Raw genomic sequence first — 10,995 nt, forward strand, 5'->3', positions numbered from 1 at the left:
TTATGCAGTACCCACTGTACATAGCAGTGCCTTTTCAGCATCACACACACGAGTCACAGCTGGTACAAGGGGCTGCCCTTCTTTGCCTCTTTGGTTTTCTGCCTGATGGTACCAGCAGCAGAGATCTACCTGTGCTTTGGGGTTCAGAGCACACTGCTCACACCTGGGCCAGCAGGGCTGAAATGAGTGCAGCTAACTGTGAAAAGGAGTTTGAAAGGCACAAGTGTCCCCTGTGCTTTGCTGCCACTGGGCTTGGGTGGGCAGGAGCCCCTGGCAGCCCCCAGCTCTCCTTGCCTTCCTCACTTTGCCAGCTCCTGGAGGAGCTGTTGCTGCACTGAGGGCAGAGCAAGACACCCCCTGCCCTGCAACATCCCCTCTCCTGCAACCATCCCACGCTGCTGCAGCTTTCAAACTCGCGCTGCTTTGATGGATTAAAACCCAGAAATAATTTACTGATCCGTGAAGCCTGAGATTTCATCCGGGAAATGAAAGAGACATTCACAGGATTATGCACTCCCACCATCTTATATCATCAGTCTGCCCTCTAGATTGTTTCAGGTAGCAGCTATATTGGGATTGTGTAGAACACAGAAAATAGGAACTTGAAACCAAGCAAGGCTTTCAAATGCTTCATTTGAAAACAGAAATGAGCATACAATTACATGCAATTCTTCCTGATTTTCATATTCCAAAATAAGTAACAGGGATGAAAACAAGTTCATTTTCCTCTTCAGACACTTCAAATTATGTTTGCCAGGAGAAGTCACAATCATACATTTGGCCTTTTTTTTCAATAATGATATTGCAAAGAACTATATTTTTTATAATTTAGGTTAATGTTTAGTTTGCCTAATTCATACGCAGAACTCTAGAGTCTCAGGAGAAAGAAATTAGAATAATGTAAAAATGCAGCGCATGTTGAGACATCTTGAAAGAGATGGAAAGCCTTAAATGCTGTTTTAAAAATGGTTTTATGTAGAAAATCAAGGAATTTTGAATTAAGTGGCCTTAGAAGATTTTAAAGTTCTACATGTTCCTTTAGAAGCATATTTTTCATGTGAATTACTGCCTATACAATGTAGATCCTTATTTTTCAATTAAATTTACATCAGAAATGTATTAACATCTAAATATGAGCACAAAAGAATTTCTTATTTGTGGAAGTATTTTTTTACCAAAACTAAAATAGTAGACACCAGTTTACTAATTTTAATTCCACCAAAATTTGAATGTCCAAGCCTTGCTCAAACTGGAGCCTTTTACTGCTGCCAAGAATCCATAATCAGGAAAAGGAGTCTCTCACCTGAGTATTTTTGCAATGACCAAGTGTCATGTGTGACAAACTGGTGGCAGTGAGCAGGGGAGCTAAAGACTGGAGAACAGTACAAGAGTCTGAGTCAAATCGATCACTGGCTGCAAGACAGACCACAGAATAAAAGTTGCTCACTCAGTAATTTATGTAATGATGGTTAAACTACTTTGTTTTTATTTCATATCATTCTCAGTTTATGTTGCATCTTCTTTTTATGTATATTCTATATTGGCTTTAAGATATATTTTAGGGTTATTTTTTCCTGCCTGACAGCATGGTAATATTCTTTCACTTTCAAAAAAGGTCAAACCACGTTTTTGTCTGAGATCTTAAATAAGAATCCCCAGTCACTCTGCAAGCTGATGCCTCCCCCATGCATTGCAGTGGGTTATTAACCCCAGAAACTAGTGGTAGACATCTTAATTTCAATATTGTAACCAGTTGCTGCACAGGTCATTTCACCACATTCCTGCTATAGGCTTGAACCAGAACTCAGTCCTGGGTTAATTACTGAAGGAGAAGAATCCGATGAAAATGCCTCTGCTCTGTGTCCGTGGCAGTTGACAGAGGGCAAGAAGCCTCAGGATCCTCTCCTTCTGCACATCCAGCTGGCATGTGGAGGAGAGATGGGGTGGGATCCTGGGCTGTACCATTGCAGGAGTTTGACCCCTTGGATGTCCATAATTATCACCACGGATCACTGAACTGGCCAGCACATGCAAAACCCACACCAGGGCATGGCATAAACTGTCTTTTGTCACACTGGTGTTTGGGGAGATGGAATGGAGGATGGGTGTGTCACACTAAGAAAGAGACATAAACGGAGGGACTGTTCAGGATAGAAGGATGCTAGAAGGAAGGGAGGGGCAAGACCCTGCTCTTGGGGGCACATAAGGTAGTAGGAAACAAGGCTGTGGGAAATCACACTGGCAAAACTATTCATTTTAGTATATTTGAACTTTAACCAACTACTGACCTTGAAAACTAGGAGCAAGACTTTTGAAGTAGTTATCGGAAAGATGCAAGAGGCAATAGAGATTTCCTAAAGAGGAACAGGTGAGTAGACACTCAGAGCCTTTCCTTTTGAGAGCTGCCTAGCCAGCCCCAGGACATGGTGAATAAAAGGCTGACAATAAACATAGAGTTAAAGATACTTCTCATCTCCAGGGCTTTAATTTTACATGTACCAGGCTGTTTAAGAAGATATCATGGCCTCTGGAAGGAAGCAATAGGAAACTTTAAACTCCAACAAGGAGATCTTTCTTTTCTGTCAGAGAAAAGGGCAACTTAATTACCCCGTTCTGCTTTGCTCAGCCATCGTGGCGTTCCTGCTGAATACAAAGTGCTGAGTGGGAGTGAGGGCTTAATAGAAGAACCAGCACTGAGCTGATTCACTCTGTTTTGAGAAATGACTTATTATTTAGTTGCTGGTGTCAGTTTTGCCATTAGCTCTAAGGAGAGAAGTAAACAATATTTTTCTGACGCACCCATCGGTCCTTCCTCAAAATGCACAGCTCCTCAGTTCTTAACTGCAGGTGTTTTTATGGTGGGGTGGCAGGCATTTTAACTGCCCTGCTGCCCCTTTGCCTATGATCTGATAGTCAAAGTCTCTGATGCTGTTGAGACTTTACTGGGCCTAAAAGTTTGTATTTTAATGAACAAAGGCTTGCTGGTTATATCATTAATCTTCTCTGTACCCTCCACCCCATTTTCCTCCCTGTCAAAGGACTCTGTAATCTCTTGCAATGATTTAAAAATTGCAAACAAAGTGATTTTCAAGTCATTGTTTCTGTAGTTAATTTTCCAAAATGTACTTTTCAAAGCTTTGTAAATTTTTGGCTTTTTCTTGGTCCTTTTTTGTGTGTTTGAGGGGGAGGGCTTGTTGTTGTTTTGGTTTGGTTTTGGGTTTTGGTCAGTGCTTTTTTTGTGGTTTCTTTTTTGAAAGATTTTAGGTGGGATTTTCTATGTCATTAAGTCTTTTATGCAGAAAATAAAAACCAGATTCTTTTTGCAGTACACACCAAATAATGTGAATGACTGCTATAGAGATTCAGCCTTTTAAAGAGAAATTGTACAATATTATCAATGGACATGTTGTTTGAAAAGCTAACTTTTAAATTAAAAAAAAAAAAAAAGGAAGAATCTTAGTCTACTATCATTGTTTTTCACCTATTCATAAATAATGTTAATCTTCATAGATTTATCTAATTCTACTATGGACGTTTTGTTATCAAAGGGAAAAAAGAAAACAGAAGTCCTTTATGCATGTCAAAGAGCCATTTACAGAAGACCATTTTCTTCATCTCACTGAAATTCAGACAGGGAAGTCGAGTAACTTACAGAAGGAATTCTGATGTCAGTATTGTAAAAATATTCACTTTTCTACTGGTGAACGTTCGTAAACTTGGAAGTTCTTAAAGCTTTTCTATCATCAGACTAAAACCTGTGAGGAACTCCTGGACCGAGGTACTTATTTATTATTCTTCACTTTTGCAGTTTATGACCCCACACTGACTAGATGAGTAATTCTATCAGTGCTAATTCTAACCAGATAATCAAACACAAAGTGTGAGTAAAAACATTGCCACTGTGGGACAACATCCCCTCAGAGACCTAACTTATACTTCCCTTCCTCTGAACCCTTCCTCTGGCTCTCATCTCTGTCCTCCACATCCTGTTACCACAGAAAACATGTGGCATGACAACTCTGGGGAATAATCTCTCATGAGAACAATTTCTGTATTTGAAGGAAGAAGATAAGCTTTCAGGAACCCAAGTCCTTCTTTGGACATAAAATTGAAGCCCTGAGCTGCAGAGGTAAATCCTGGCTACTTTGTTATTAATTAGATGAGTAAATCATTTAAGACAGCTGAGAGTGGCTGGCCAGCTTGAGCCTCAGGAATAGCGTGGGGAATGCTAGATAAGATAAGAAGGTGATTATCACTTACTGGATTAAAAAAACAACAGGTATTGCCTAAGGAAGAGGGGAAGGTTGATGGGGGGAGGGAGGAGAGATTCCACAATATTCCATTAAAAATGGTTCCATTAGAAAGTCTGTTGACTCCCATTTTTATGGATTTGAGTTCCTACCATCATCTTTTTTGTGTTTTGTTTACTTTGTAAGGAACACCACAAAAGAGGAAGCAGTGAAACAGAATAAGAAATCACTTCTGCTCTGTGGCCTCAGAATTGGAAAGCCATGCTCCTCTAGGCCAGGACTCAAAAAAGATATGCAACACCTAAAAAGTAGAGACAGAACAGCACTGGAGAAGAAAAAGGAAAATAAATTTTGACTGTGGAATGAGTCATTGCTTGAGGTGGAATCAGTTCCACAGCTGGGCAGCTGAAGGATGAGGTACAATACATTGATTTTCAGTTATGAAAATGTCTCACAGAGCTCTTTTATATGACACTGGATGCATGTACCAAAAGGAGAATTGCCAATAACAGCTAAACAGGAAAGAGGAAAATTCTTTATAAGAAAATAGATATAATAAAGATTATGAAGATGTATCTTACCAAGTAACCATTATTGTAGGGAGGCTCTAAGTGAGATAAACAGTGAGACAGCTTGTTCATTATAGCACCCTGTGCATTGTATATCATAATAACTGCACTGTACTGATATTCCAGAGCTTCCAAGAAGCTTTACATTGTTGTTTCTCTTATTTTCTCAGTAGGCTCCTGATCCAGGGACGAGGTCATCATGTGCTAATAGAGATTGGAGCTCGCAATCCTTGAAATGATTTGGCTAGTTACAGTGCTGTGGAATGTTTTCTCACAATAATGTCTATTCTATAGTTTGTCTTCTGACTGTAAATAAAAGCCATTAACAAGCCTCATGAGTCAACACTTTGGCACAGCTCTATTTACAACACACCTCTCTATATGGAGATTGTCTGATTATGCTTTATATTCTGACATTTAAATAACCATATTCTGAGCATTTAAAAAGCTCCTTAAGAGCTCAAAGCACAATAGCACAGAATAATTTACTGTTGTTTGAAGAAGATTTTCAAACAGCTCTCCAGATGCGTCTGAAGCGAGTGTTGACTGTTTGCCTGCTGGTGTGAAAGCTGGAGGATGGTGATGCCCAGTGTCATGAGACCTTCTCGGTGTGTGGGATCAGCCTACTTCCATCAATCCACGTGAGCCATTGGCTTGGCTTTTTTCATGCTATGTGAGTTATTTGAAACTACAAAGAGTGTCATGTTCAATGACCAATGGCGGAGGCAATAGATAAAATTTTAGAAATTTCATCTGTACCTCCCTCGAGTGCAAAAAGTGCCCTAAAATAAACTTAGCTTTAGAAAAAGAGAGCTGTCCTATGATATCTCATATCTGAGAATATTTCTGCAGATCCTCTGCAGTTTCCATGTCCCTTATTGTCTCAGGGGTATTTCGCAATAATAGGAATCTTCCAGCAAGAGTCTGAGTAGTGCCAGAGATTCAACAGAAAAGTAGACTGAAGTGGACTGAATATCAGATCCTGGGCTGTGCAGCTTTCTGCAGTACCAAAGAATTTTAAGTCTACAGAGAAAACCTCCTTTTCCATGCTAGCTGGCCTAGGACTGAGTTTGATGACTCCTGCAGCCAGTATCACCCCACCCCCTCTAAAGCTTTGCCCCTTGCCTTAGCATCTCTACCATCATCTCTACCCATCAGAAGGAGTAAGAACCACTGCTCCCACTCGATTAAAACCCTTCCTTGCTCCCCATTCCAGACTGAAGACTCTTCTCCAGAGAACAGACTGCACTACATCAACACAGTCTCACTGGCAGCAATTGTCTTCACCCAATGTGAATTGGTTGGTGGACATGCATCTCACAGCCCCCATGGGTCATTCTGGCCCAGGGTCTCTTGCTTTGGGAATTTAACCTGGTCCTAAGCAACACCCAGACGGGAGCTGTTCCTCTCTGCCACTCCTTGCCTGTGAGAAATGTGCACCAAAGGGTCATCAACAGTGTGAAACTTTTACAGCAAAAAGTAAAAAGAGAAAAGCAGAGTTTTCTTCAGCAGTGTAGTCCTACACAAAGTCTTCTAGTGGTGTTTGAACTGATCCAAGCTGGTGTTTTACTCACAGGGTATTTGACAAGAGCTACAGCTCTTGAGCCAGTCCCAACTGGAGTCACTTGGCACTCTGCTCTTAGCTGTGGCAGGTGAATGTGCCACCTTTGGCTGGCATTATTCCCAGAAATACCCAGGGAGTACAAGTGATAATGAAGAGACACAATATTTGTGTTATATGTTTTTCCCCAAATGTTTCGGTTCTTAAACTGTATCTGCTAGAGCCTCCAAAGCCGTCATGGACCTTAAAGTTATTTCTCTATCACAGAAAACTCTACTGCTCCTAAACTACTTCTGAGTTTTAGTGGGGTCATTAGTCACTTTCTGGAAGAACACAGTTCAGTAAAGTGCACTAGGACACAAAAACTATTTCTGGCAGAAGACACCAGCATGGAGAGTGATTCACGCACAGGAGGATTACAGTAAATTACAAAGCAACCTGGAAAGTTGACAGCAGGGTTGAATGCAGGAAAGCAAATGTGATTTTATATAGTAGGAACTTGATATATGAAGGGAAATTAAGATCAAGTTTAGAAAATGATGACCGAGCATAATCAAGCTACATCCATCTCATTAAAGCAAGTTTATTTTCAGCTTGTTACTTTGATATAACTTTCTTATGTTTTCATGCTATATCTTTAGTCTTTGATGAAGGAAGCTGAATAAAACTGTCTATCAAAGAAGGTTTATTTTACTCCTCTTTTGAGATGTGTGAGCCATATTTACCCTCCAACAGCAGGGGATCTTTTCCACAATACCATGACCTAGAGGATTGTGATGGTGTTCACAGGGGTCCCAGGACGAGGGAAGAGACGAGAAAGTTGACTCCATGTTTCAGAAGGCTTGATTTATTATTATATATATTATATTAAAACTATACTAAAAGAATAGAAGAAAGGATTTCATCAGAAGGCTTAGCTAAGAATAGAAAAGTAATGAATAACAAAGGCTTGTCTCTGGCCGAGACAGTCTGGACAGCTGGACTGTGATTGGCCATTAATTAGAAACAACCAGATGAGACCAATCACAGATCCACCTGTTGCATTCCACAGCAGCGGACAATCATTGTTTATATTTTGTTCCTGAGGCCTCTCAGCTTCTCAGGAGAAAAAATCCTAAGGAAAGGATTTTTCAGAAAATATCAGAGGATTTTCTAGCCTGCAGTAGCTGCAGATGCATGCCTGAGGCTGCCTCCTCTGCACCAACCACCGCTGGCTGCTGCAGGGGCAGATCAGGGCATCCTGGCAGCTCCTCCAGATGCAGGAACACAAAATGCACCATGATTGAAAAGAAGGGCAGGAGCGAAGACTGTGCCTGTGCACATCAGGAGTGCATCAAGGAGAGTGGTTTGGGATAAGAAAGTCTCTCTTCTCCTTCATGTCATTATTTAGAGATACATTCACACTGTGGGTCACTCCATGAATCTTACCTACTTTCCCAGAAAACTACTATCAAAAAGGCTTTGCTCTTTGAAAGCTAAAGAAAAGAACTGAGTGCATAGACTGAAAAGTCTTTGTTATAAGAGGTGTAAGAAGTGGGCTCAAGTCTCACCAGGGAGTTTGCTTACAGAGGAAACACTAAAAACTCTCTTCAGCTGAGTGACAATCCAGTAAGATGAGAGAACACTGAAAACCCCACATTTTGTGGATACAAAGCAGGCATGTGTTTCCTTCAGTTGTGGGAAGTAAGTCTACACCTTTTACTAGGTATGGATGATGCTCTAAAAGAGGATTTTAATAGAGATTTATACATGGCTGAAAATCTGGTCTATTTGGCCAAATACTTTTTAACAGAACTCCTTCTGCTATTACTGAGAATGCCATTACCAAGAATAAGCAAACTCGCTTTAGCCCAGGATCAGCCATCACTCAACTGCTTTTACACAGCTCCAGGTGAATGGAGAGGAATTGGATGTTCTCCAGTGGCTCTTGTGAATTTGGAAATCTCTTTGGCTATTAGTGCATGGATATTGCAACATCAATCACAGTATTATACCTATGCAAAGTGCTTGGAAAAAACACTGTCAGGATGTTTCTTTGTTCCTTTGTATATTTAATAATACATTTCCTCCTGAGCTGCCTCCTTTACATAGGAGTATCTGCCTGCAGAGCAATGTGCTGTTGGATTAAAGCTACGAAACGTGCAGACATCAGCAATATATTGGTTTCTGGCAGCAAGGGTTTGTTGCACCTTGTTAGTAAAGAATTTCATTTTCAGCCCAGTATATTGAGTGCAGGACGGGCTGGCCCCTAAGGCTTTAAATTAACATTTTAAATGAGACAGAAGCATTCCAGGGAAAAGAAATTACCTGAAAATCACACATCTTCTGGCATATAATTTTACTCCATAATTTTGACACCTGAATTAAATTTGTATCTCTATTCCTATTTCAGAAGGATATTTTTCTAGGTTTCTGATGTAGGAATGAAGGACCAAAGGAAAGAGGTATGCAAAAAAAAAACAGAGAGGACTTCCATTTGCACATAAAAAACACATTATAAATACCAAAACAAAACCAAGGTTCAGTAATTATGCTAGAATAATCACCAGGACTTAGAGACAAAAACAGAGCCTAGAACACTGATCCAAATGTTTATCAAGATGAAAATATCAAAATCTGGAATTCTTTTGCATTTCAGAAATTGTATACTGAGAAATTTGAGATGAAAATAGACGATTTCTTAAGCCTGCAAATTTACTGAAGATAAGGTGGAAAGTAATTTTTTAATAATCATTACTGCCCAGGCTTTCTTGTTATTCTTTCATTTAACCAAGGAAAAACAGATGAATCAGTGCAACTGTAGGATTTTATAATATTTGTATGCTCTGTTCCTCAGGAGGACTCATGACACAATGAGTAAATTTTCCATTGTCAAGGTTTGCACAGACTATGTCCTTCCACATTAAAATAGCATTTCTGTAGATTAATGTGCAACAAAAAAAAGTTCAGTAACAGACAAGACTTTAATGACATTGTGCACAGGGCTTTAATGTCTTATCAACTCTGATTTTGGGGCCAAAAATGGCATCTGCCATTTTAGAAACACAAAAATAACAGTGCACTTTAAAGGAAGACAGTCTCTTCATTAAACGAAAGGATCATTTAATTTTACTGGAATGAAGGGGGCGTAAAAAGAAGTAGGATCTACAATCCTACACATGAAGAGTGAAACCCAAGATATAACGCAAACAGCTTCATATTGTTTAAATCTTGGTGAAAACAAACATTTTAAGGATTTTATATTTCCATACCACTGGAAAATGCAGAAGGCTTGTGTCAGTTCTGTGTTCCACATTCACCCTTTGCTGTTTTCTCATGTCTTTTTGTAGCATGAACTCGATGTGGTCAGAGTGATGCAATGCAGCTGATAAAACAGAGAATTCTGTCCCTGACTTTCGGCCTTCCTAATATCGGGTGCTGGAGCTACTGATCAACAGAAAAGGTAATTTATTTACATAATGGATTTTGGGATGAACAGTGGTCACAGTGCTTGTCATGATTTTCATTCCCACTTAAGATTCCTTTGGGAAATGAACAGTACACAGTACAAGGTGGGAGAGGATGTTGATTCTAGTATATGTTCACATAAAATAATTTGGCTCTGCAAAAAGTATCAATCCAAGTTCCAACTTTATAACATGATATTACAGTATAAATATACTTTTTAATTCCACTGTGGTAAGAGCTTGCTTGGGGATTGCCTCGGACAGATCCACAGTTAATGTGAATGAATGGCCATGGGGAATGATATTATTTTAAAAGAAATTTTAGTCCTTATAATGATAAATATGGGGAAAAGTCAACCACTTTAAAATGCTACTGTACTACCAAGGTTCCTTTCTTTGCATATTCTGAATACTCAGGAATTCAGACTAAGGAGGTGTTGAAATCACTTCTGCTCACTTGGGAAAATTGAGGGCTCACTTGGGAAAGACAGCAGCACAGGGCAGGAGAGTGAGGCCAGGACCTCAATCCAGAAAACTTGCTTTTCAGACATTTTAGCTGCAGCTGCAGGTGAATTTAATTGAAATGGTGATTGTTCACTGCTTCTCATGAGTCTCCCCACAATTTCAGAGATGTATTTTGGAGGTTACTTCAACACAAGTAAAACATGTGGGACAATGTATTGGTGTGTCCATTAGAAAATATGAGAAGCATTGCAAAGCCTGGTTTGATTTTATGCAGTGTAAGCATACATTTCTGTGACTGTTCCTCAAATCCTGATACAGTAATTCTTCACATAAGTTAGAATTTATTTTCTTCTTGCTTCATGTCATTAATCTTTTAGTGAAAGAAGAAAAAAAAAGGTTTCTTTCCACATTGATTATCATCCAACACCTTAGCTCTATGACGCAGATGAATTACCACGAGCTTTGTTTGTAGATGCACAGTCTTGGCGAGCACGGCAGGATGTGAGAAGCTCAAGGTCAAACAGTGAGGCAGGAGAAAGGAGAAAACATGCCCTGCTCATCCTGCTTCCTACTCCAGCACCTCTCTGCTGGTTCATCATCCAAATTAGTGTGGGCACAAAGAAAAGGCTTAAGAAATATGCCAAAAATCAGTGTACCTAGGCAGATGATAGAAAGCAGAGGAGAATGTACCATGTCTTTGAATG

The sequence above is a fragment of the Haemorhous mexicanus genome, chromosome 3, assembly GCF_027477595.1.
Source record: "Haemorhous mexicanus isolate bHaeMex1 chromosome 3, bHaeMex1.pri, whole genome shotgun sequence".
Lineage (NCBI taxonomy): Eukaryota > Metazoa > Chordata > Aves > Passeriformes > Fringillidae > Haemorhous > Haemorhous mexicanus.